Below are 27,822 nucleotides of genomic sequence, written 5' to 3'. Positions count from 1 at the left end.
GTGTCGTACACGGCATCGACGCAGGCACCGGCGAAGAAGAGCTTATGGCGAATCTTCGGGTCCGCACACACGGAGTCCGCATCGTGCAGGCCCGTATGCTCGGACAATCCCAGACAGCCCTACTCCACTTCGAGGGACCCCAGGTGCCTAGATTTGTATAATATTATGGAGGGGAGATGCCTTGCCGAGACTACCAGCCGACAAGGCAGTTCTGCTCCATCTGCAGAATCACCGGACACCGACCAGACGTCTGCCCCAACCCAACGGTTCGTGCGTGCAACGTTTGCAACAACATTAATCCAGACGCCGGACACACTTGTGTTCCGAAGTGCGCCCTGTGCGGAGGGGCCCATCTCACGGCCGCAACAGGGTGCAACAATAAGCTCAAGCGCATTTCATCCAGATGGAAACCTGCCTCCACCACCACACCCAAAACCCAACGACAGCCCCGCCCGGTCACTCAGTCGACCAAGGCGGCTGACCTTCGCCCGCGATGGTTCAGCTCCGAGCGGGAAGACTCCGACTTCGACTACTCGGAGTCTCCGAGCATCCACGGATCCCGGTCCGGTTCCAACCAGAGGTCCAGGTCCCGCTCCTGCTCTCGCCCCCGGTCTCACTTTCGGTCGCCCAGACGGCGATCCCGGTCGACGCCCAAACAAGGACAGCAGGCAGCACCAGCGACCACGGCACTCAAAGGCAAGGGGCCCCAGCAACACCACCGAAAGACCAAGGAGGCCTCGCTCAAGAGGGCTACCACCAAAGAACACGAGGTAAGCTGGGCAGCAGTAGCCTCCCCTTCGTATAAAAAACCACAGACGCCACCATCTATAAACTTGGAACAGGAACTCGCGGCCATGCGCGCACAGATACAAACACTCACACAAGAAAACAGACAACTCAAACAACAAGTGTTACAGCTCACACAAATACCACAAGAGATGACTCCACACAAGGACATCCTTGACCTACAAACCCATGTCGATGCCATCCGCACCCAGATGCAAGCCTTCATGGACGCTACACGCACCCAATTGGAACAAATCACACAGACTGCAATACAACGCACAGATGCAGCAATAAAACACATGGAAGCCACTGTAGACAGCAAGCTTAAGAACCAGCTTCACTCCATAAAACTACGTAAGACGCTACGACAGAACCTTTACAAGGCCACACCTGTAGCAGCACCGAACCAAATTGTAACATCACCGACCACAACGTCCAACAATGCCTAGACCATACAGGCAAGTCAAAGAAAACTTAGAAATTTGGCAATGGAACTGCCGTGGGTACCGGAGGAAGAAAGGGCTGCTGACACAATTTATCGCTCATTCCTCGAAGCCACCTGGGGTCATAGCCCTACAAGAGCCCGGTACCCGACCAACACTACATATCTACGAAGAATACCACACAAGTCAAGACGACAAGTGGAAGGTAGCCACACTAGTAGACAGAAACATCACAACCATACAACACAAACCCATAGACGACGTGGACATACTACATGTACTTCTCGAAATAATATACAAAGGCAACCAGAAACAGAGCGCCTTCGTTCTCAACATTTATTGCCCCCCCAGCCAAAGGCGGGCAAACATAGGTAAACTCTTTGGGGACACTCTCCGCCTCGCTAAAGACAGTCCCCTGGTAATCATAGGCGACTTCAACGCTCAAAACACGCTGTGGGGATACCAGAGGCAGGATTGGAAAGGTCTCCAGCTACAAACACTAATTGAACAGTGTCACCTCACACTCATCACAGACCCGACCATACCGACGAGGGAAGGGAACAGCGTAACACGCGATACCACTCCCGACCTCGCCTTCATCACTCAAACCACGCGAGCCGAATGGCTCAACACACTCGAAAACCTAGGCAGCGATCACTACATATTAAACATAACACTACAGACTGGACGCCTACGCAGGCAGATCGGCACAGCTAAAATCACTGACTGGTGAAAAATCAGGGAAGCCCAAGAAAGACGCCGACATAATCACGAACCTGGAAGACTGGTGCGACAACCTCCGTCGACATAAACAACGCCACACAAAGGAAATCGCCAGAACGGAAGAGACCCCAGAGGTGGATCCCCACTTACTACACCTGTGGGATGCCAAACGGGGCCTTACCCGCCGCTGGAAAAAACAGAAATATAACAGGAAACTGAAGACGCGCATAGCACAAATAACAGCGGAAGCAGAAGAATATGCCATGCAACTCGCCTCCGCGAACTGGTATAAATTCTGTGACTCCTTCGGTGGCACGCTGGACACGGCCAAGACGTGGCACATCCTCAAAGCCATCCTGGACCCCACCAAAACCAAAGGAGAAGGACACAGGGCTCTGGAACGGTTACTACACACCTACCCAGGTAGCCAACAAGACCTCATCGATGCCATCAAGACCAAGTGCTATGGAGATCCCACTCCCACACAAGCATGTAGAACACCCTACACCGGACAACCCAACCCGCTAATGGACGAACCTATTACCGAAAACGAAATGAGAGCGGTCATCGCAGCCACCACCCGTAACACAGCGGCGGGCACGGACCAGATCACGAATTCGATGATCAGAAACCTGAGCGACAAGTCTATCTCCGCGCTCACGGCCTTTGTCAACCAACACTGGGAACAAGGTACGCTGCCGGCGATGTGGAAACACGCACGAATAATCATGATCCCCAAACCGGGCAAGAAATTGGCAATTGAAAACCTTAGGCCCATATCGCTCACGTCCTGCCTCGGCAAGGTGTACGAAAAAGTTATAAACGCAAGATTACAGAAACACTTGGAAGATAACAAACACCTGCCGGACACCATGTTCGGTTTCCGCGCAGGCCTGTCCACACAAGATGTGCTACTCCAAATCAAGGAAGAAGTCCTCAGTAACGTATCCCGCAGCGGCGAACACGTCCTCCTAGCAATCGACATCAATGGGGCTTTCGACAACGTCAGCCACCAAGGAATCCTAGAAGGGCTGGCCAACACCAACTGCGGCGAGCGAACGTACAAGTATGTTCAGAGCTTCTTGAGCCACCGCACGGCGGAGCTGAAGATGGGAGAGATCCAGACTCCAGTGTACCACCCTCCCAACAAGGGCACACCACAATTAAGGTGCTGTCATCTCTCCCACGCTGTTCAACGTCGCCATGATCGGTCTCGCAAACAAACTGCAGGACGTAGCAGGTCTTCGGCACGCAATCTACGCAGATGATATAACACTCTGGACCAGAACAGGGTCCCTCGCTGAAAAAGAAGAACGGCTGCAAACTGCAGCAAATATCATCCAGGAATACGTCACAATGCTCCCCCGAGAAATCTGAGCTCCTACGAGTCTGGCGAGGCCGGGGTAACCACACAGTCCCCACAGACCCAACAGGAAGACTCGAGGTACGCCTCAACGGGGGCCTCATACCAGAGAAGCCATTGCTGAGGGTGCTGGGCATGTGGCTGCAATCTAACCAGCGGGCCACACACACCCTTACACTCCTCAAAACCAGTGTCAAGGCGATATCACGCATGATCTCCCGCGTAACACCCAAGAACAGAGGCATGAAGGAAAGCGACACCCTGCGGCAGTAGCCTGGTGGTGAGCAGAATCACATACAGCCTGCCTTACTACCACCTCACACAGTCCGAGACGAAGCAGGCCGACACACTTTTAAGGATGGCTTTGAAGACCGCTCTCCGCCTGCCGATGAGTACATCGACTGAAAAATTATTGGCGCTAGGGTTGCACAACACCCTCAGCGAACTGGCAGAAGCCCATTACGTCTCGCAACAACAGAGACTTGCGCGGACTCGCACGGGCCGGCAGGTCCTACAAACCTTGGGGTTCCCAGAAATAACAACACGAACCCAAGAAACCTGTTACATACCTCGTCACGTTCAGGATAGGTTTCACGTTGCCCCGATACCGCGCAACATGGACGCTAACCTACACTCCGGCAGGAGGAGAGCAAGGGCCCAGTACATGGAGAAAGTGTCCAGATTCAATACCACGGCCCGTTTTACGGACGCTGCCATGTATGGCACGAACAACAAGGGCGCAGTTGCGGTGGCATGCGACTACCGAGGCCACGTTACCTCCGCGCCGACCCGCCCCTGCACGATTACGGAAGCCGAGGAGCTGGCCATCGCGTTAGCCATCCGCGAGGGCCTACACGCAAACCAACCACTGACGATCCTCACGGATTCCCAGCAGGCCTGCCGCAACTTCCTGCAGGGAAGAATTGGAAGACCTGCTGCACAAGTCCTAGCCGGAATACTCAAGGAGGACCCTGAGGACTTCACCATCCAAACCCTCATCTGGATACCGGGCCACACAGGCATCACGGGCAACCTGCAGGCCGACAGAGCAGCTCGAGGATTTGTACATAACCGAGCACTCAACACGCCGGCTGCAGAAGACCTGGACCCTGTGGACCTCCAGTATTCAGCAATCGTCAACTACCACAGAGGGCGTCGTCTGCTATATCCACCACCCCATCGAAATCTAAACACAGAGGATGCCGCTGCCTGGCGTAGGCTCCAGACAGGCACTTACACGAACTTACACATATTACATAGGATACACCCCACAGCCTACAGGGACGAATGCCCATGGTGTGGGGCCACACCAACCCTATACCACATTACGTGGGAGTGCGCACTACACAACATAGAACACCCAGACACGAACACCACGAGGGAGCAATGGGAGGCACTGCTGTCCAGCTCGGCCCTCGACGACCAGCTCAAGCTGATAAAGAGAGCTGAGAAGATGGCAAAAGCCAGCGGAGCCCTGGACTAAGGGCCCCGACCATTAGCTGTTTTTTATTATTATTTTAATAAAGTTTATCTATCTATCTATCTATCTATCTCCGAGCGTAAATACATGGTTAAAATTACGTACGTTATGTAAACAAAGTCATCATCCCTAGTAGCACGCTTTGTTGCCTCAGTGTGGCCACAACGTTAGCTTCTAACATTGCCTTAACGTGGCTAGCGTCCTCTTTTTGCAACGTTAACGCAACATACATAAGACAACGTTGAGACAATATTGCTCCAATGTTACATCAACTTTCAGTCAATGTTAAAGCAACTTCTGGAGACAATATAAATGCAACATTGCTACACCTTTTTATTTGCACACATGCAACGTTCCCACGACAATGTCACTGCAATATTGCCGCAATGCTGTCATAACATTTCAGAAACTTTGAGACCGCATTCTAAATCACTGAAATATTTCAGCTATCAATGGTTGCTGGTCAATAAAATAATCTCGTGAAAGGCTAAACAGTCTGCAATGGTATCCTCATACCACAACGGTTACGGCAGTTTAAGGTCGCAAGAATGAGCAACTGACCATTACTCCTTGCTACACAGTGATGCGGTGCTGAAAAAGACCACTTTAGAGCAACGTTATCAGCATGTTGCTTGGTAACATTGCAGCAACATTATCTAATGTTGAAGAATGTTAGCGCAACATAATACAACATTGGCAATGTTGTTGCAACGTTGCAGTAACATACTGTGCTACTAGGGATACTGTATGCAGGGATGAGCGCGAATGAACCTCCCCAGTTCGACAGTCAACGGTACCACCACAATATGTTGCCCGTGCACCGGGAAATAATTACAAACACGGAAAAAAAAAATCACCTTAATGTGAAATTTGAGCGCAGCTCTATATACGTGCCCGAGCCGCCGCCGACAAGGTGCCTACAGACTCTCCAGACATGCCTCTGACCAATATAATGTAGTGAGAAATGCCTGTTTACTCTATGCCCCAGACCATAGAGTTTCCTACAAGAATGCCCCAGACGACGCGCGCTACTCTGGCGCCATCTCGCAGCCATTAACTTTCGCACTACACCTCTCTTATCACACTTTCGCTATATATCTCCTCCGCTTTCTGCCTCATGGTTCCGCTGCACCTTCCTCTCCGCTTTCCTCCTTGCATATTTCATCCCCCCACGTACGACACCCCGCGTTGGCTTTCACCTTTCGCTGTGCTCGTTCACCCGGTAACGCTCAGCTACGACACCGACGCTCGCTGCAGGAATGGGCGCCCAACAGCGGCGTTCTAAAATGATATTGCATCTTTGGTAATGCATATATCTTCATTGACCGCATACGTGAAATCGCGCTTAAGGAACTGTCGGTAAAAGCGTCGTTTGCACACAACTGGCACGTCCGCTACTGCTCTTGTTAGAGCTGACAACGATGCTGGTTTAGCCCCCCTGTCCAACATCTAAACATGCAATAACAAATACCTGTAGCTTCTCATTGCACACACTGAAGGCCACATCATAGAATAAAGAAGCCACATACGACAATTTTTTACTCTAGCCGCTTAATTGTTGTGCGTCGTCTGCCAGAAGCAGCAGACGACACGCGTCGGCAGCACCTTTCTACCGTTCTAATAGGTCACAAAGTGTAACTTCTTTTATGTGCAACAATTTCTTTAGTTTTAGCGGGAAAGGAAAAAAAAAGGAGATTGTCTACTAACTTCATTTCACATTCTTTTTTTTTTTCAAAGCTCGCGTCAGGTAACGGATGGTGTGAACACTAGGCGTGACGCGTTTCCTGTTGTCAGTTTTCGCCGAGTGTCTGCTCTTGCTGACACTTCTCACCAACGCCACACCGACCACCGCTTGGCGGCTGTCCATAGCTATGCACCTTGTCGCGTGATCGCTTTGGGCCAATGGCGATCTCCAAAAGAACAAATGATCAGCCAAACTAAAAAAAAGAAGGGGGGGGGGGCAATAAAAGGAAGGGGGAGCTTGTGGGCATGTATAGTTTCTGGCCGGCGTTGGGCGTACCCGGTGGTTCTAACGGGTACGTTGCGTTCACCCAAATAGCCAACTTATTACTGATTTGGCTTGGCTCCCGTTGGATTTTTAAAAGGCGGCGGTAGTGCGCTTTGGACATTTCTTGAATTTCTTGTGAGCGTCTGTGCAACAAGGTGTAACCTTTCTCTATGGTGAAACCTTTCCGAGGTGTTTCTGCGTTGTATGTTCGATTTAAGTGGTCTTCGCTGCCGTGGTTAGTTTGTTTGGCTGGTTAGTACATGTGCAAACGGTCTTTTGTGATTTTCTGGAGTTGTGGAAGGTCGTCGCCCCTATTGCAAGTACTTGCGTTGTCGCGACATCATTCGAACACTATACGATCAGAGCAGAAACAAGTGCTGTAACCTACCCCGGTTATTGTGTAGGCGTCAGCTCTCGAAGTATTGGTCAATGCACGGTGGGAGCCCGTTTTATCTGCGGATGCGTGCTTGCACCAACTCTGACGAAACTCTGATCATTCGGGACCTATGAAAGCAGTGCTGTGTTGTTTTTGTTCCCTGCTTAGTTCGCCTGTTTACATACTCGCCTGAATGTGTGCTATTGTGGTTTTTAAGTTTTCCCCCGTGGGTCTGTACCAGATACCTCGCATTCAGCTGCTTGTCACCTGTGGTCGTTTATAACTTTGCTGCAGAATTTTGTCCTTAAGTCGAATAAACTTTGGAAGGAAATCGTGAAGCTTTACTCCCGGAAAGCGCTTGTACGTCCATAGAATTTACAGTTCAAATGCAACACATATCCTCATTTAAATTTTAGAAGAATTTATAGTTTCCGTAAATTGAAATTGCAGATAAACAGAATTCAATAAATTGAAGATTTCTATATGCACACCAAATAAGTTCTGCAAAGTAAAACGGTTTGTTACATTAAAGTTCAATATATGGAGGTCTAATTGTACAAAATTGATTGATATAGGGGTTGATGGAATACAGGGTGTGCATATTCACACGCCTGGTTCCGTAGTCAGTCGTTACGTGCCGCTCTACTTGAGCAATAAACCAAGCAACAATGTTAATGTTTTCGAACTGTTCATATATCGGGAGCACACCAAGAAGGTGATCTAAAACCTCCAGGCATATGGTGACTTTCTGTTCCAAAAGAAAAAAAAGTAATAGTAATAATGTGTACAGTGGCATAGCAGAGTAAACAAACAAAAAAGCTGTCTTTTTAAGACAATGCTACATTTTTTTTTTTTCCTAATTACAGCAGCTGTGCAAGGTGTTCTAGACCAGTTACGATATTTGAAAATTCAGTGTGATGGGCCAGTCTGTTTCCCTTAGTGTTATAATGGCCTCATATTCTTGCGAAGTTAATCATATGACTCCTGTATCCTTACTACATTGAACTCCTGAAATGTTTTATCCCGGCCACTGCTCCTCATCCACCATGCTGCTTCTGCTTAATAGTTCTCAAGGCAATTATATTGCCCTCCTCTCCCTATTATTCAGGCAGAGAAACAGATCCACATGGCCATCACAAACTAATTTTCACTTGCACATGCCCTGACGTTCAAAACATTGCAGTTGAGCTGGAAGCTAGAATCAAGCTAGAAGCTAAAGGGAAGCTAGAATTAGCACTAGTGAAATGTGAAGGTTGTTAGCAAAAGTGCCCACAGTGTGTGAAGCCACAGTTTATGCGAAGATAAAAGTTTTGAGAAAAATTGTATAAATTTTGCAGTTGATATTGTTGTTTTATTAATGCTGCTCTTGCTTTAGTTATCCTTTTTTTTTAGTCACCATATGTGTTAAATGTCACAGCATTTGATATTATAGCATTGACATATATCAGTGGGGTGGGGGGTCCTCATCTGGATAGTTCATTTCTAATGCATACACTTTGCATGGCTTGTTCGCGTTGCCAACACCTACTGTATTACTTTGCTATTAAAACCTTCACAATTGTTTTTCACACATAAATAAAACAAGCAGTCTAAAAATGCTCCTTTGTCTCATGCAATATAGCGCTCCTCTCAACTAAAGCTGTATGTTCTCGAGACACTGCAAAACCTCTTAAATTTGCAACAATATTGAATATATTGAGACAAAAGAGCTATCTTGGTGAACATAATGCTGCTGATGCTGACCAGCACATGAGTAGTGCTTCTTTTATTACAAACATTTAATCACATTGCAGAGAGTGTGTACCACTTAAATCACAATCATTTTATTGAGATATTTTTGTGTCATTTGCATGTGGCAGAAGCAGGAAATAGTAAGCTGACTCTGCCTTAAAGCAAACATATGCATGAGAGAGCGCTTAAAGCATTACTTGTTCAAACCGAGGCTTTGGTGTCTAGATTTCACGACAAAGAGAGTAAAATGTGAGGTCACTTGCCCTGTATTCTGAAACCATCTATGACTGGAAGCTTCATTCTACTGAGATGAGCGCAGTGCCACCCCTTGACTGAAGACGATGCTGTGTTTCACAGTAATTGACATGAAGTTTAATTAAAGCTAAGCAACCGCCTGTGTCAAGGAGTGGGGCTGCTGTGCATTTGAATCCAGGTGGAGGGTTGAGTGGAGAATACAGAAGTTAGTCATCTTTACCGATCCTTGAGCCTCTTAAGAGATTTCCTACAACATTTAAGCTCAGCCTTTCTGTTTTCTTACAGCATGGTTATTACAGGTGGTACAAAACATTCCATTGTACAGTTTCTATAATTCTTTGGGAAAACATACATCACCTCACTAAACACGAATAGGCTCAGTAGGTTCACTGGTATCATCTATAGTGTTTCCATCCAAGACCTATTGCTATTACAAGGCATTGCAGACATTCAGTGATGTAGCCAGAAATTCATTTCAGGGAAGGATTCTCCACTGGCCACTACCACTCCCCCATCACCTCTCTCTCTAGCACTATATAAATGTGTGGAGGGTTTTACATCACACCAAGGCAAACTCCTAGCACTCCCCGGACAGGAATGCTTTAGCAATGAGGATGCACATTTTTACGTTGCCAAAACTTTGCTTAACTTCTGACAAAAGTTTTTCATTGCTAAGACTACGCCTAAAATTATGCTATCATCCTTGTGCTGTTTTTAAAAATGACTATATTAAAAATAACATTTTGTTTACAAATTGATGTATTTATATAATGTATATTATGACCTTGTTGGTACATTACTTAGGAAAGTGAACTGTGCTAAAAACATGACAGCGCTCTGTCTTGTGTCTTCTTGTTTGCCGCCCAGACTTGTTGCAGCCCAAGTAACAGTGGAGGTCATCGTTATTTTCTTACCAGATTTGCTAGTGAGTGGTTCAGCCATGGCTGTGTATGGAAGAGAGCGGGCACTATATTGCAAGTCGCCTATTACTTAATTGCAGGCATTATGGGCATGCTTCCCTGACACCTGGCTATTCTAAAGACTGCAGAGCAGCAAGCACAGCACATGCTGTGACAGGGTAGGTGAATCTCAGCTAAGGCAACTGGCCACGGCCATCTGGTGTTGAGCGATCGAGCAGTGATGAGACAATCCCCCTATATCCCATAATTTTTCACTTCATTCTTGATGCCCTTAATGCGTGTCACCACCCTAGCCCCCTTACTGTATCATCCTCCCCACTCCCTGGAGCTCTCTGAAACTCTTTTCAGCTAATCACTGTCCCGCTTTTCAACATTCACGCGGTTGTTGAATGACAGTATTCTATAACATTCCTATATTTATGTTTCTGTGTGGACATTGAGGCCATTCACCTAGCTCCCATAGTTTGTTGTGGCGGCTTTTTAGCTTCCCTGGTCCAGCACCCCGTCCTTGATATAGATTGCCGCGCGCAAATCAGCATTCTGTAGGCCTTTCTTTCTTGTCCCGTTTTCTCTCCATTTTTTCATTCTTAGCAGTGTGTACAAACTAGCCTGAGAGCAAGCTCTTCTGAAGTTTATTAGCATAATGAAAGTCAGAGTCAATGGAAAGTAAAAGAAGAAAGAAGAAGGTGGGGGGAGTGTTCTTTATGAGTTTTCTAAACAAGCAAGTTGATATAAGTAAGTTGTATAATAGCAAGCACCAAGTATAAAAGAATAAAAAACACATTTGCACTTCTCGTCTGACGAAATTTACTGTGCTTTTACAGAAATGAAAATCATTGAAAAGGAAGTAAGTGTTTACGTTGAGATACGAGCACGTAATCTGTAAGCCTCGTAAGCTTATGTCAAGTAAAACAACATGAAATCCTGAGAGATTGAGCTTCTTAAGTACACGTGTTATAATAGGAACACCAACCTTCTTCAGTATGATAAAAACACTGTAGGTCAAGGTTCTCCACGTAGTGGAAACATTGTTAAATCTGTTAAGATGTGAATGTGGGCAAGTTGGTAACAAAGTTCTAACTTGCTAAAGCACATTACTGTCCTCATCGAACTAATGACTATAGTTTCTTGTACATGTGTCTTGATCACATTCAGCACAACATTATGCATTTTTAGCTTTCTTTAATACATTCTGTAGCCCCTCAATGGATTCAAGATGCTAGAAACCTATGTTGAACTACAAAGTGCTTGCCATTAAAAAAGACAAGAAGTCAGTTCCTGTGTTAGAAATATTTATTAGTTAGAGAAAGGCTAAAATTTAGTATGAACATTAGCCATATCTTGAAGTTTTCATCCTGCTCATTTTACAGTTGAAGCTAGCTTGCTTCTCAGGTTACTTGTGCTTAGAATTAAAGCACAACAAATAGATGAATGGCTTACCGGGGCGTTATTCACAGAAAATTGTCACTTTTCTCACTCTCACCATAGTGTTTGGGCTACTGCTGGTACTGTTGGCCGCATAGCAGCCAGTGCAGAGCCACTGAGTGTCGTGTGCCGATGTGCCAGTTTTTCTTAGCATGTGGACACTTCTCCCACGAGTTTCTTCGATGTTGTCTTGACGAGGGCCGAACAATGAATGAGCCAGTTCATCTTGAAATTTTATAATTGGCGTAGAGTTTCCTTCAAGCATGCCACGAATGTTCCACGCATTTATGATGACACATCCAACAAGCAACTCAACAGCTACCTTTCTGTACCACTTGAGTCCTTTTCTAAGGCAGTTGTGGTATAACGTCATTTGGTCACTATAGTCGACGCCCTTTTTTGCTGCATTGTAATCGAGACCGGCCTGATGTTTCATGATTGGTGCATTGTCCCTTGTTTTCTTCCCACTGTCCACCAAAGTTGCTTCATATTTGGCGACAGATGTGAGTATCAGAACAGGCCTCTTGTCCATCCACTTCAGTGCCTTCACTCCATTTTTGGACTGAAGTTCGGTAACACTGCCATTTGCAACCTTTACTTCAGTGAGATCTTTTGGCAGCCCTTTCCTCACTGAGCAAACTGTGCCACGAATGAAAGTGTCTTCCTTTAGAAGGTGAAAAGTGAGCGGCAAGCTCATGTAGAAGTTGTCTACGGACAGCGGGCACACAACTTCCTTGTAATTTTGCAGGAGTTTCAAGCATACATCTTCGGCGTGTCCGATGCCAATTGTTCAGTCACACTTTCCGGCATATACATCAACCTTTAGCCTGTAACCGTCTTTGGTACATGCCTTGAACAGCCTGACTCTGTAAGAACGAAAGTCTGCCACGCCATGGCACTATTGTTTCATCTATCACAACCTCCTTTCCTGGCTCAAGCACAGTGGCAAAAATTTTGGTTCAATTTCTCTACCAGAGGATGGATCTTAAAGACATGATCCTGCAACTCTGCAACCAGTTAATTGTCCGCAAAATGCCGGAACCTCAAAAGTAGGGAAAAGGCGGTCACGGCTCATATTTTGATGAATGAGTTCAACACCATACAGGTTACTTTTTGCCCAGTAGTGACTCGGATAGGAAGATGGACGAGATTAATACAAATTGGTATTCCAACAAATGCTTTCGTTTGTTGGAGATTGGTTTCCATCCAATTTTTCAACTTTGATTTAGATTTGGGAGTAGGAAGACGGAGGAGACCAATACAAATCAGTATTCGAATAAATGCTTTAATTTCTTTGGCATTGGTTTCCGTCCAATTTTTCAAGCGTGATTTAGATTTAGGAGTAGTTGACTTCAACACTTGTGTGAACCTGTTTGTTTCATTGACCATCATTTGCCAAATGTCATCCGTAATAAACAGTGAACATAAAGATGGGGCATAACGGCTAGATGGCAACTGAATGATAGTGGGCGGCCTAGAGTACGTGTGGTGTCACACTAGGCGAAGTGGTTGTTGCCGGTGTCCATTTCTCTAGAGATGGGCTGAGAGAAATGAGAGCATTGTATCCTGAATCATTCACCTCAGAATCATCAGTCAGGTCTGACTCTCCATTCGACATGCTGGCTGAGGTCTGTGATGGTTCGTAAACACTATCTTTGTCGCTGATTTCACTGTCCACTGCTGAACATCTGACACTGAAGCACTTGACTCATCCGCTGGTGATCGCGAAGTTGCTGGTGCATTCTTCTGGCCCAAAACTAAGTTTATTTGTTTCCTCTGCATTGTGCTTTTTTTTTTTTCATCCGTAAGGGGCATGAGGATCTATCTATTAGACACGCTGAAAAGTTTGGGAGTAGCAAGAAAAATGCAGGTACTTATTCCAATGGCACGTATTTCAAAGACTGCTGCGAAAGTTTGCAAGAAACCCAACTGAGAAATGCGCCGCCACTCCACTCTCCGAAACAAACATGCCACCCCATGTCCAATGCAATAAAAATATATATTAGTTGCAATTTCAAACCTCAGATGGCAACACAAGAGCGAGAATTCTTGCGTGTGGGTCACTGGTGAGTCACGCCACACACAGCATAAAAACATTTTCGTTGAGTGCATCGTGGATTGCCAGTGGGTCATAGCATTTAACATCAGACAAGTAGTCTACTGGCTATCTATAATCTCACGCAACAAAAATCGTACCTCTGAGTTAAAGTGTCATAATGTTATCGCAGCAGCAAGCAGATGAATGCCCGTAACTTTGCTGCTGCATAGGGGCACAGGCTGTGCTGTGATGGCACTCAGAGTGACACGTGACTTAGATTCAAGGCAGCATCAGTTATTTGTTGAATCTGTTGCTGCAGTGAACTAATTAAAGTTTAGAGAAATAATGAAAAATACAACCCGAATGTCTGGGTGCTTTTGTTTTACTTCGCACTGTAGCAAGAGAGATGAATTTCCGTTTCGTCTCCTTTTCCCGACGTTTGCACGCGCGCAGAGAACGAAACTATACGTCATTGTCTACATGTGTTCCAGCATTGCGATCATGAATGCTCTTTTATCCTCTCGCGTTTGCCTCAGTGCTGGGGCACTGACTTATACCGCTAATCACGTGTTCTCGTGTAGAGCGCGCACTATCGTCCGCTACAGGAAACGAGACAAGCGCAACAGCTCGCGCGACACCGTCACCGGAAGTGTGCCGGAGACGGTGAAAAAAAGAAGACGGCAGGGTATACCCGCCGCGACCCCTCGGCTCCGGTATGGGAGAACGCAGTGAAGGAAATTTGCTTACACAGGCGAAACGGGGAATGTCGAGAGAGTGTTTATATAGGCGGCGACGCTCGCCTCCTGAAATCATGCGTTCGCGGCACTTCAATCATTCTCTATCTGCTGTTAATGAACCAATTTGAAAAATGCTTGCGGTAGAACACTTCTTAGAGGGCACGTAACAACTTTCAGTGTATAACCAAAATTTGTTATGTAGCCTGTGAGGGGCCCTTTAAAACAAACTCGGTAAAAATCGTGTGTACTGTGGGATGTTGTTACAGCTGCGTCGAGCTTCACAGCCCTCTACACAAGCATTGCTGTGAAGCCTGTGGCAGAAATAGAGTTTTATTAAATCAAAGGACTGCATAGAGCGCGCTCTCGTGTTGTGCTACGTGAATTAAATCATTCGTTCCCCGCCTGCACAAACGTTTGCATCTCGAGTGGATTTCAAGCACACCGTATAATAACGTGCAGTTCCGTCGTGCTTCGCAGCACTATACACAAGCACTGCCGTAAAGCTAGTGGCAAAAGTACGATGTCATGAAACCAGATCAATGCATATACCTCGCTATTTTGGTGCGCTGCGTGAATGGAAACATTGCTTGCCTGCCTGCACAAACGTTTGCATCTCGAGTTAATATCAAACAAATCATATAATATGTGCAGTTTCGTCGAGCGCTTCACCGCACTGCATGCAAGCATTGCCGTAAAGCCTGTAGTATAAATAGGGTTTCATGAAGTCAAATTAATGCGCAAACCTCGCACTTGTGGTGTACAAGGTAAACAAAGAATTCGTTGCCATCTCTCCGCAGTAGTTGGTCACGTTGATTTGTGTGAGCATATTGGTTCATGTGCCCCATCTACCTCTGTGATGAGAAAATAAGCAAGAATATCAGCTGCTATGTGTCGATGCATATGCTTTTTATTACAAGGTGTAGGAGCAGTACATCTTACTGCATGAGTAAACCACTCATGGAAACAGTACGTTCCTTGAACATTGTAGCTATTTAATAGCCTAGGAAGCGCGCTATATTGGAAGTTGCAATTTTTTTTCGTTTCGCAAAATTCAATAACTCGATGCTTTTTCTAAAAGCAAAAAATTATAAATTTCGCAATGATACGTATGCTGCGTCAGTAAGTTAAGTAGGCAGCACATAATTAGGCTAAACCAGAGGAATATCCGCAGGTATTTATACAAATGTACAAAGTATTTAAAAAAAATGTTTTCTCAAATGTTTTCAGTGTGGAGTAAGGAGTTGCATGTGCGTCCAGCGCTGATTTCCAGCGCTTAATTTTTGTTGAACCTTGATGTAACAAAGACGTAACACTCAGCACTCTATTTTGTTACATCAATTTTTTTTTTTTACAATGGAACACTGCATTCTACTATACGTGCCGCTCATGCGCCCCAAAATTTTGGCCCCTCTAAGGAAGTCACTGTTCTCTAAGTTTCGCCCGAAACTTAGATATCGCTACTTCCAATTGACACTAGTGAAACCAGCGAATATACTACTCAGCCGAGCTCACTCGGGCTCAAACTCGCCAAAATACTGCTCAGCTGGGCTCACTCAGACTCATGGGATGATCTCAGGGAGTTGACTCATCAGTGCGTTTGCCAGCGTATGATGTGTGCTGAACCACAAACCTGGCTTTCTTGAATAAAAACAGTTGGTCGCTGCAGCATATGGATGCACATAAGTGTAATTCAGAGAGCGCGGCATTGTAAAGGCTGCCACAGTTACCATGCCATGCTGCAGCTCATTTCAATCATGTCAAATGCAATACCCCTGCCAGCTTTTAGTCAGTCGATCAAATGTGATTGCTATTTATCTCATCACAACACCTCATTTTCCTGCCTAAGGCTTTGGGTGAATTTTCCTTGGCATCCATTTTGTTACTCTAACAGGTTACCAGTTATCTGTTGCCTATACGAAATTTGAAGTTGTGCACATGTCATGTGGACTCCATGCCAAACTCGTAGTACTGCATGCGTTTTTGCAGTTAGGTCTAGAGTTACAGAATCGCATGTGGGAGTTACTTTAGTTAGCAGCTTTAGCTTTGGAACAAACACGTGCATGAGAGTGTGCTTAAGTGTTACCTGTCAAGACTGGGAGCACCAAGGCAACTTGTGCAGTAAAGGCATGGGCAGTACGAGCCCACAGATTTTACTAAGTGTGGCTTAGGTGATGCGTCTAGATTTCACTATGAAGAGAGCCAAATAAAAGGTTGCCTATCCATCATACCTATTCTGGAGCCTTTTCTTGAGCTTTTCTAAAACATTAAGCTCAGCATGTACACTTTATCACAGCATAATTATTACATGTGATATAAAACATTGTATTGTGCAGTTTCTCCAACTCTTCATGAAGGCATCTATCCATACATTAAACAGGAATAGGCTCAATGTTGACATATCTGCACAGTAGGATCTCCAGGACCTCGTACTGTCACAATGCATCACAGACATTATTTAAGTGAACTCCAGAAGTGAAGCTCTTCGTTAACATTGGCTAAAATTGTATTTTTATATAGCCAAGTGATCATGCATAAATCTGTATGTCATGACAGAACACTTTGTTTCTCACGGACTTTAGTTTACAATTGTTTTCAAGATCAGGAAAATTGTGCAGTGTGCTAGTTGGTTCAACATACTTAACACTGTTGTGCGGAGTGACGAAGGGACAGGACTTGAGCGAGAAAACAATAGACACCTGAGCACAAACTATCAACTGGTGTTTATCACAAGGCAATGATTCTGCTGAAAAGTAGGAACCAAAGAAAAAGACAAGTCATGGAAGCATACAACCTCAAGGTGGACCCACAGGGCTCATGTGTCAGTCCGCCGTCTATTTCACTCAGCAATAAAGAGATTAGCGTAATCACTGACAATAGAGGGTGTAGGTAGACCGGGAAGAGGACTCCTGTGCATGCGTGTAGGCTTTATGTACGCTTCACTTGCAGAAAAATAAACCAGTTCATAGTTTGCACTCAGGTGTCATGTGTTGTTTTCTTGCTCAAATCCTGACCCTTCATCGCTCTGCGGAACAGTGTTAAGTTTTCAGGTTGTTCACTATGTGATGTAGGAAGGGTTATATTGATGGGAAATCCCAATATTCTCGGGCATATCGCGAAAAATATGGCCCAAGTCAAGTGTCATTTTAGGCTTCACTGTCCCCTTATATAGGGCAAATAGTAATAGTTTGAATTCTATGGACGCTGGTTGCTTTTTCTGACTTAACCTAGGCAGTGCTCAGCTCTCAGTTGAAAGGAACAGGTAAACAGGAGGACTTGCCACATAAGCAGAAGGTAGCACTCCAGACTTAAGCTTAATATACTGCGTGCTTCCACAGCCCTAGGGGGCTAGTCTGTTAAGTGTTGACTAAGTGGACTGTCCATTCCAGTACACGCTGAATGAATAGAGCACGAGAGCCCATGGTGATGATTGCCACATGCTCTACCAGCTTATAGCTCTACCTAATCAGTGTGTGCTGAAGCAGTCCACTTAGTGGATCCTTACAGAATCCTTCCCTAGACTGATGTTTATGTTGGTAGGTTGCAAGTATTGCACTTTCTTTCCTTTGATGTGGGCAGTTCCCACATATGGATGCAATTTAACATATTGTATTCATATTGCCTTTGGTCTATACATATCTAATTCATGCTTATAACCAGGCCTACAAGCTCTTGTCCTGCATATTTATATAGCCTTCTCATTGGAGAATGGAGTCATTTTCCATTATACCCTCAAGCACTTGAAGTAGACACTGCAATAACCCCAAGGGAGGGGGGACAGTAACGCAAAAACCTTACTGGGCTTGTGGTGCTGCTGAAGGATGCACACATACCATTTATGCTAAAATTCCCAGCAGACATTCCAAAGTTTGTACGAGTTCGACTTTAGCTGGCTAAACTGAATGAATCATATTGAAGGCAATTCTTGCAACATTTGGTCAAACTGAATGAAACTGGACAGCACAATTAGCTGTGCTCATCTACCATTTATACGACTGCTGCCCCGAGCATTTTGCCTGTTGCTTTGCCTTTCGTTTCTGTACTATCAAGTTCAAGTACACATGTACTTTATCACTGTACAAGTAGAATGGCTTCAAGGCTTTTCCTGGGCATTCAACAGTCACTATTTATTCCTATAAACCTTCCTGCATATGAAGGCAAAAGAAACTTATTAATTCATGCTGGAAGTATAAAAAGACAGGTATTTGCACAGAAAATGTTTATTTTGAGCACCGAGGTTCTTGCTGATGTAGATATGGTGCTGGCTCCCTCCTTGTCCGAAGCATGTGCTTGCTGTACACAGCACCAGATGATGGCTTCCTAGGTCAAAAAATCAAAGTGAAATAAGAGGCATTTTGTTTTAGCCCCGGAAAGAAAAAGCAGGATTGAGACATTAACATGTATAAAAAATACTTGCCTAAAGAAAAATTAATACACAAGCAAATTCACTAAAGAGGTTCACTTTCAAGAGCGAACGTATGGTTACGATGAAAATTACAAGGAAGCTTCACTGCTCATTGAGGTTTCGGTTCAGTAGTTGTTGAGCCACGAGGGTTAGCATGCTACATCTTGCATATTATGTTTTGTAGAACAATATTGCACTTTGAACAATGTAGTGCCTATTTAAATGAACTGCCAAGGAACGCTGAAACTCCAGGCTAGTTTGGTCTGCACAAGATATGATACAGACACTGTACTGCATTCATTTAGTGTTTTTGTCACTGATCTCGTGCACAAAGGTCATTCACACCTATCCTACATGAAATGCAGTTACTTCTTTGAAGCTTCATCTAGTCCTTGAATTTGCTGCATGCTTATGTCTAAGGGAGTTCGTTTGGTTCCTGTTAAGGTAGTACATCTAAGCAACTGTTATCAAATGCCCATAGTGTTCCCTTGCATGTACAAAACATTTTTGGCCCTTTCAATGCACAATACTCATTACATTTGACACTTGGGACTCGTGCAAGGTGCCATTTAGTATTATATGCTTGTCCACATCTGATAATACTTTCATAGCTGGGTCATTCCCATGCCAAATGCCTTGGTTATTACTGTGACCATCTCACACTTTTCCTTTAGAATCTTCTTGTCCACTTTTAAGGAAGCACCCCACGACACAATGTCTCCATCCTAGTGGTGCTATGGAGTTAACTTATGTGCTAGTTGTAGCAGATGACGTCAACTGAAGGCCACTGAAGATAAAACTCTCTGCGACAATTCCTTTTACACAAAAAATGCAAACAATACAGAATAGTCAAAATGTAGTTATCTGGCAAGACTGGCTGCATCCATCATCTTTGTTTGGCGCAATTCTGAGGTGGCTCCATGTTACAAGACGCTTGGCGATTATTGCCATATGACTGTTTGGGACTCTATAAAACACAAGAATTGCCTTACTCCGGCCTTTCTCTTTGTGCAGCGGCCAAGGTTATTATTTGTCCAATCGCACCGTGTCCTGTTCGTGTGTCCATAGACTAAATTCTTCACCACATTGTTTTTGCGGTATTTCGTGAGTGACCCATGAACTCATCTTGGGGTGGGACTTCTTATCTTTGGCGTTTGCTTCTATCTCTTGTCGTCAGCGCCTCACACAACTGGATGATGCCACTGGCAATTCTCTTCCTAACCACGAAGAATGCATTCGTCTCGTCACCTCTTCCGATTACGTTCTTTGGCCACCTAGAGAAAAGATTATAGGTGTCAACTCCTGTAACATTGTGGATGGCGGCGTATTCATTCTGCATTCTGCAATAAACCAAATCGAACCCCAACTGTTGCCTCGTGGATCAACTGTCACTTGAGCTGTTGACACTCATGTCGTTGCAATTGTCACGAAGACAGCTCAGTGTGTTCTTGCGTTTGCTACCGTGCGCTAAACAAAATCGTGCGCAAAGATGTTCACCCCGTGTCACGGATAGATGATGCACTAGATTCACTCCACGGTGCTAATTATTTTTCTAGCCTTGACTTTAGACCAGGCTACTGGCAAATACCGATGTCCAAATCCGACAAAGCAAAAATGACATTTGCTACCCCTGATGGGCTCTACGAGTTCAGTGCGATGCCTTTTGGACTCTGCAATGTGCTTGCCACATTCGAACGCATGATCGATAAGTCTTGTGTGGCTTGAAATGGAAAACCTGTCTGTGCTATCTCGACGACATTGTGTTTTCAACCATGTTCTCACAACATTTGCAACATCTTGATGAAGTCCTTGCCTGTCTTGCAAATGCTGGTTTGCAGCTCAACACACGCACACGCGCGTGCGCGCGCGCACACACACACACACACACACACACACACACACACACAAATGCAGTTTGGCCAGCAAGGCCATCAAAGTTCTGGGGCACATAGTCTGCAAAGAAGGTATTCGTCCGGACCCCGAGAAGCTTACTACCATCCTCGAATTTTGTGTCCACTGCGTCAAAAAGACATGCACAGGTTTCTTGGACTTGCTTCTTCCGGCACTTCATATGCAACTTCGCTACACTTACGTCCCCGCTCCATCAACTCCTCCCCAGTAATGCACCCTTTGTTTCGTCCGACGAATGTGAACATGCTTTCCTGCTTTTGCAACATGCCCTGACGTCAGATCCAGTACTGCGCCACTTTGATCCAACCGCGCCCACCATCTTTCACACCGACGCTAGCAGTCAGTCTCGGTGCCATTCTACTACAATGCGACAACACATTCCGCGAACGAGTAATTGCTTAGGCTAGTCGTGCACTAACCAGTGCAGAAAATTACTACACCATAACCAAGCAGGAGTGCTTTGCTGTTGGGCCGTGCAAAAATTTCACCCATGTCTTCATGGCCGTCATTTCACAGTCGTTACCGACCATAACACACTGTGCTGGCTTTCATCGCTAAAGAATTTATCAGGTCACCTGGGTTGCTGTGTGCTTCACCTACAGGAGTACGATTTCAATGTCACCTACAGGGCTGCAAAGAAGCATCAAGACACCAATGCTCTCTCTTGCTACCCTCTGCCGAATCATGACGATTCACCATAACCTCTCCGTGATTGTGTACGTCCTGAGTCCTCTTCATCGGCTTTACGCATTGTAGCCCTCGAATGGCTAAGACACAACAGCCCATCTGTCCTTGTGTCCCACTAACGCATCGACCCACACTGCTGAACTATTCTCCAACGCATGGAAGATTCTTCGTCACCTCCAAACGCCTGACTTCGTCGACAACTTAATCAATTCAAGCTGCACAATGGGGTTTTACATTGCAACATTTATCACATCGATGGCAACAAATGGGTCCCGGTCATACCATGTTCTCTGCAATGTGAGGTGCTTGAAGCCTTTCACGATCATGCGACGACTGGTCCTCTAGGCTACCACAAGACTTACAACAGAATATGAAGTTGCTGCTCCTGGCCTGGCCCATCTTCAGCCGTTGCGAAGTATGTTGCACCCTGCGTTCATTGTCAAAGCAAACCCAACAGCTCCTTCTGGCTCTTTACAACCTCTGCCTTGTCCCGCTTCGCCTTCTGAAGTAGTTGGAATAGACTTGTACGGTCCTCTTCCCATGACCTCACATGGAAATCGTTGGATTGCAACGGCCATAGACCATCCAACACGCTAAGCGGAGACAGCATCTCTACCATCCTGGACTGCTGCTGAAGTCGCCGATTTCTTTCTACACAACATTATCTTACACCGCAGCGCTCTGCGTGTTCTCCTCAGTGACCGCAGCAGTCTTCCTCTCTTCTATCCTTACCGAAGTTCTGTGCGCCTCTAACACAATTCGCAAGACAACTTCCAGTTACCATCCGCAGACCAACAGCTTGATGATTGCGATGTACAGTCACGTGCAATATGAATTGCAACACCGGTACCCGTGGTCGAAGGGGTTCCAAGGCTGTACGGCTGTGCAGACACATGGTAAGTTCCAGACCGAAACACAGCTTCAATTAGTGGTGTCTATTAAACTGCTATTTCGAATGTCAGAGCTGCTGCGCAGCCGTGGAGCCCCTTCAACAACGAACAAGAGTGTTGCAAGTCATATTGCATGCGACTGTACATCTACCCTGGCCACACGAACGGGGGTGCAATCCTGTCGTTCATGACATTCGCCTATAACATGGCTACGCAACGCACCACTGGATTTTAACATTTTTTCTTCATCTATGGCTGTTCACCAAGTTTCATTCTTGATGTATCATTCCTTTCGACTCCTGTACCCCCATCAGTTCCTTTCTTGGAACAGTTTGTGTCTCGCCTCGCAGAGTGCAGACGCCTCGCCCCGCTTAACACCGACGTCTCCCAGGACGCTCGCAAGTTTCGTTACGACTCGACCCACTGTGCTGTAACTTTTTCTCCTGGTGACAAAGTTCTTTGGACTCCTGTGTGCGTTCCTGGCTTATGAAAAAAAATTTTGCAACACTTCTTGCTTATGCAACACTTCTTGAATGCCCACACCACCATATCGTCGGGCAGCGAGCACAACCTGCGACACCCATGTGGCCACAGTGACGAGAGGCGGCCTGCGCAGCTGGCCGGTTGGGGTCATCAGGTTGTCGCCGGCCATCCACTGATTATATTGTTCACGGACACGGTCTTTAACAGGCTTGTTGAGCACGACGTCCAGTGGCTGAAGTGTTGACGTCATGCCTCCCGGAATGACGGCGAGTTCCGTCCTCCCGTCGCGGAGTGCCAGCTTCAATCCTGCGGTCAAGTGCCCGCGAAAGGCATCCAAGACGAGCATGCTCGGACACCGCAAGAGTGCCCCTGGTTGCCGATTCCAGACGGTCTTAATCCAATTGAGCATGAGGGCCTCGTCCATATAGCCCTTTTCATTCACGCGAACGACATCCCGTGGGAAAGCCTCTTTCGGCAGCGTCTTCCTCTTGAATATTATGTATGGGGGCAGCTTTCTGCCATCTGCAGTACACGCGAGCATCACCGTGAATGCTCGTTCCCCGTAGAAAGAAGCTCGACTTCTTTTGTGCCGCGTTCGCACACTGTGGTGAGCGACGACATGTCAAACCACACCGGCATTTCATCAGCGTTGCCGATCTGTACCAACATGTAGCCATGCTGCTGCCGGAGACGGATAACACAGCGCTGGAATTCGACCAACTTGTCCTCGTATGCCTCTGGCTGCTTCTGCCAGATTGATTTGCGCTGTCGAAGTGCGAATCCCTTGCGTTGCATGAAGCGACGAACCCAATAAATGGAGCCCTTGAATTGTTCCTTGGGCAGTCCGGATTCTCGGGCGATCTCAATAGCTTTGATGCAGATGAGTTGAATTGAATTATGGGGTTTTACGTGCCAAAACCACTTTCTGATTATGAGGCACGCCGTAGTGGAGGACTCCGGAAATTTCGACTACCTGGGGTTCTTTAACGTGCACCTAAATCTAAGTACACGGGTGTTTTCGCATTTCGCCCCCATCGAAATGCGGCCGCCGTGGCCGGGATTCGATCCCGCGACCTCGTGCTCAGCAGCCTAACACCATAGCCACTGAACAACCACGGCGGGTATGCAGATGAGTTCTGCTGTGACTGGCAAAGATCTGGCACGATGCTCGCGGACAAAATCCGCCACCCTGTCTTTGAGCTCCGGGTGCACTGCGCCATAGAATAAAGAACTTCGTCAGAATAAAGAACCGCGCAGCGCCCGCGAGTTGGGCCGCGTCGGTCACCAAGGGGGCGATAACAATGTGGATGCCGAAAGGTCTGCGCTCCTACATGCTGCCAGACGACTATTCATGCTGTGCCAAGGGCCGGTATGTAAGTCAAGGGGTGAACTTTTAGTAATATTTTTGGGAAAAAACCTCAACCTATATTCCGCACTATACGGTACTCGCACTGCTGGAGACATATGCCGTGGCCGAGAACCTACGGCTTCCCGACTACTCGGGTGCCACCACCTGTGCCACGCGCAGTTGCACTGCGGCACCCTGCCTAGATGGAGTCCATAAGCCAGGAAAGCCACGCACGGCAATCTATGTCCGCAGCACCCTGGCGCGTGCTGTTCTACCTGTTGCTGACATCGCCGGTGGCCCCTTGGAGTCATGCGCCGTTGTGCTACGCCTTGGCAGCCAGGACACGGCTGTGGCGAGCATCTGCATCCGTCCAGGAAAGCCGTGGGATCCCTCCAGCCTCATCCAGCTGGCTGTTCGCCTTGGTGGGCATGCAGTCCTGTGCAGTGACTTCAACGCACACCACACGGATTGGGGAAGCCGCAGCTGCACCCGCTGAGGCAAAGGCCTCACGGATGCCATCAGCTGAGCTGGCCTGCTGACCTTGGAACACCAGGGAGCCCACCTACGTCTACCGCAGAGCTCGCACGGCCATTGACCTCTCCCTCAACACTGAACAGTGCTCCTACTCCTGGGCCACAACTTCGGACAAATGGGGGTCTGACCACTTCCCTATTGTGATCAGCCCCAGGTCTGGGAGAAGGCCTAGGTCAAGAACTTACGTCACAGACTGGTCCCTGTTCCGGAAGCACTGCAGCAAGTTGGACGATGGCCGTGACTTCCTGAGCGCCATCGTGGATTGTGCTCAGGCTGCCACCGTTCAGTGCTCTACCCAACCAGATACCCCCGCTCCGGACCTCCACCTGCTCAACATTCGTGCCTCCAGGCGCCGTATGGAGCGTGGAGCAATCCGGACGGGCAAGGCAGAGCATTGGACCGAGTACAGACGTGCAGATGCCCGCTGCAGACGCCAAGCCCGGCGCAGGAGGAGCCTCTGCTCTGCCATCGAGGGCAGGTCCAGGGGACCCCTGGCTTGGAGACTGCTCAAATCCCTCACCAGCAGGAGAGGAAGCCTACAACCTGTCCTCGCCGTGGCCATCACGCTGAGCATCAGCGAAGAGGCCCTTGCGGAGCTCCTCGCCAACCAGTTTGCGCTGGCTGTACGACGCACTGCAGCCATCCTGAAGGTAGGGCAGCCTTCCGTCAGCCTGCCTAGCTGCCTGCACAACCACCACACAGGGTCTTCTCTTCTGTAAATGGCCTGTCATCCAGTCTTGGGAGCCTGGCCTCACAGTTCATTGGCCCAGAAAGCAGTCCGAGCGCTTTTTTGCTACCTGAGGGCAACAGACTTGAGTGCCCGACTATAGACATCCTACACTTAAGTTCTCTCTTTTCCTCTTTCACTCCCCATTCCCCTCCCCACGTGTAGGGTAGCAAACTGGACTCAGCCTGGTTAACCTCCCTGCCTTTCCGTCTTCCCTTCTCTCTCACCACCCAGGGTGGCCATCGAGCCAGGTTATGGCTATCTACCAGGACCCGCTGATGCTGCACGAGCTCCAAGCATCGCAGTGCACCAGGAGCCCAGTGCACCAGGAACCCAAATGCTTCGCAACCTGGCCGCCAGCGAGCAGCTGCACCTGCTTGACTGCTTAAACATCTGGCAGTCAGGGCAGGTGCCGGAGTCATGGCGCACAGCCTACGTGGCCCCCATCCTGAAGGCCGGCTGAAAAACGTGAGCTCCTATCGGCCAGTCTCACTCACCTCTGCTGCTTGCAAGCTGATGGAGGCCATTGCTTTCTGGCCGATGAGCAGATAGGCTTCCGGCGGAGCTGATGCAGTGCGGACTCCATCGTGGACGTGGTCTCCACGCTGGAAGAGGCCAAGGCCTGCGGTGACGCCGTGCTCCTGGTGCTTATCGGCATGAAGGGGGCCTTTGACGGCCTGTCCTATCCAGTCGTTCAGCAGGCCCTGGACCTATTTGGTAGAGGGCGTCCCACAAGGATCAGTGGTGAGCCCTTTCCTGTTCAACCTGGCCCGACTGCCTGCTGTCCTGCAGACTGACCCCCACAACCACGTGAATACCTCCATCAACGCGGACCCCATCGCCCTATGTGTGCGAAATCCACCACACAGCCACAGCAGTGCGCGCTCGGCTCTGCAAAGAGCCCTCGACACCGCCGCTGCTTACCTGAGCTGCATTGGCCTTGCCATCTCGGCAAGGAAGACGGAGGCCATGCTGCTCCACCCAAGAGCAACCGCCCGCTGCACAGCTGCAACTGGAAGGCGACCTTGAAGCCCGGCAGTGACGTACCCGGGGCTACACGTTCATCACCGGCTGACCTGGCTGCCTGCTGTCAAGACCCTGCATGTCCAGGTCCTCCGGGTCCACAAGGCAGTCTCCCAGCTTGTTGCCCGAGGACAGAGCTGCACCACTAGGTGGGCTCTGCGGCTGTACCATGCAGTAGCCACCTCACGCCTGCGGTACGTCCTCCCACTCGTGGCACTACCACGTGCCCGTCTCAAGAAGCTGGAGCTGCAGCATAGGGCCGAGATTAGATTCTGCCTGGGCGCTCCCTTCTGCAGCTCTGAAATCGCTGCAACCTTGGCCGAGGCAGGAGCATGGTCCCCATCACTCCTGTCACAGCCCACATTCTACAATCAGCCACAGCTGTGCACATCGCTGAATGACACTGCGTTCAGGAATATCGGTCACATACCGACCGCACACACAACCCCCATCACATCTGCACTGAGCATTACGCTGCGGAGAAAGCTTATCAGTGAATGGCTACTGACAGCGCAGCGAAATTTTGGTTCTAAAGCAATTTTTCCCGACCGTGCAATGAGGCCGCAATGCGAGACCGCAACGAGGCCGCAATTTGGTGACTTTATTCACTACCGCCCTTAGCCGGCAGATCTGAACCGTGCATCAGGAATGTGCATTTCCATTGGGGAACAATAGAAACTCTTATTTAGGCTAAACAAGCGCGCGTACGTACGTACTTACATGCCGCACTCGGGACATCTGCCATTCAAATATTCTGCCATGTAGCAGCACCGTAACCAAGTAATGTTACTGTTACGTGCTTCTGACAAAGACTCTAAATAACTCTGAAGGAGCGCAGTTCCGTGTAATATACGTTCTCTGCATTAGGACACTGTAGCACTGGCTGGCCGGTGTGACGGTCCCTGCAATGCATGACAAAAGCTCGTGAGGAACCTGGCTATAAAGTATCATCACAGAACACCTATATATGGCATCATGCAGTCGAAAGATTACCTACGCGTAGTAGATGCACATCAAACGCAAAGACGAAGTATACTTACAAGAAGCAAAAGCCCGAAAAATAAGCGATCCACCGCTTCGTGCACTCCGAGTCTGCCATAAGCCATATTATGCCGCCAAAAAGGCCGAATGTGACATCACGGACGTAAAAAAAAAAACAAAGACCGGATGTGGCGTCCCGGACGTGACGTTTGGGTGAACCTAACGCTTGCGCTGCGTTCACCGGGTGAACGCAGACACTTTCATAGTTTCTTGCTTGTGGACAAGTGCACGTACACAAAAAGATTGCTCTAATATGTGGACAAATAAGAAATCACAACTTTGTTATTGTTTTTGGGGCGTTTGGTGTATATCTGCCACACAACGATACGATAATCGATTATCTTGCTTGCGTTTCCTTTCTTGAAAACGCAGCGTTCACTACCTTTCTGTCGTTCTGTCGTGAATGACATGTCATGCTGATAACGCGCATGCCATTCGTTACTGGAAAGAAACCGGCTCGCAGCGTTAAAGGAAATGCGGACGAGATGGAT

The 27,822-nt window shown here is 47.5% G+C and overlaps 1 long non-coding RNA gene across 5 annotated transcripts; it reads right to left on the bottom strand.

The window, feature by feature from the left end:
* Positions 1 to 18,489: 18,489 nt before the first annotated feature.
* Positions 18,490 to 27,345, bottom strand: LOC139057267 (uncharacterized). Of its 5 annotated transcripts, none has more exons than XR_011512663.1 (4): positions 27,011 to 27,204; positions 26,192 to 26,536; positions 25,765 to 26,060; positions 18,490 to 18,602 (listed from the first exon to the last, which is right to left on the bottom strand). It is a non-coding gene; the product is annotated as an uncharacterized lncRNA (long non-coding RNA). The 5 variants fall into 5 exon arrangements; XR_011512665.1 differs by lacking the exon at positions 18,490 to 18,602 and adding an exon at positions 18,639 to 19,961 and having other exon boundaries at positions 27,011 to 27,207; XR_011512662.1 differs by lacking the exon at positions 18,490 to 18,602 and adding an exon at positions 27,331 to 27,345 and having other exon boundaries at positions 25,444 to 26,060; positions 27,011 to 27,192.
* Positions 27,346 to 27,822: the final 477 nt, after the last annotated feature.

Source organism: Dermacentor albipictus, chromosome 3 (assembly GCF_038994185.2).
Source record: "Dermacentor albipictus isolate Rhodes 1998 colony chromosome 3, USDA_Dalb.pri_finalv2, whole genome shotgun sequence".
Taxonomy (NCBI): Eukaryota; Metazoa; Arthropoda; class Arachnida; order Ixodida; family Ixodidae; genus Dermacentor; species Dermacentor albipictus.
Note: the sequence above shows the minus strand (reverse complement) of the source record. Positions and strands in the feature narration are given on the sequence as shown.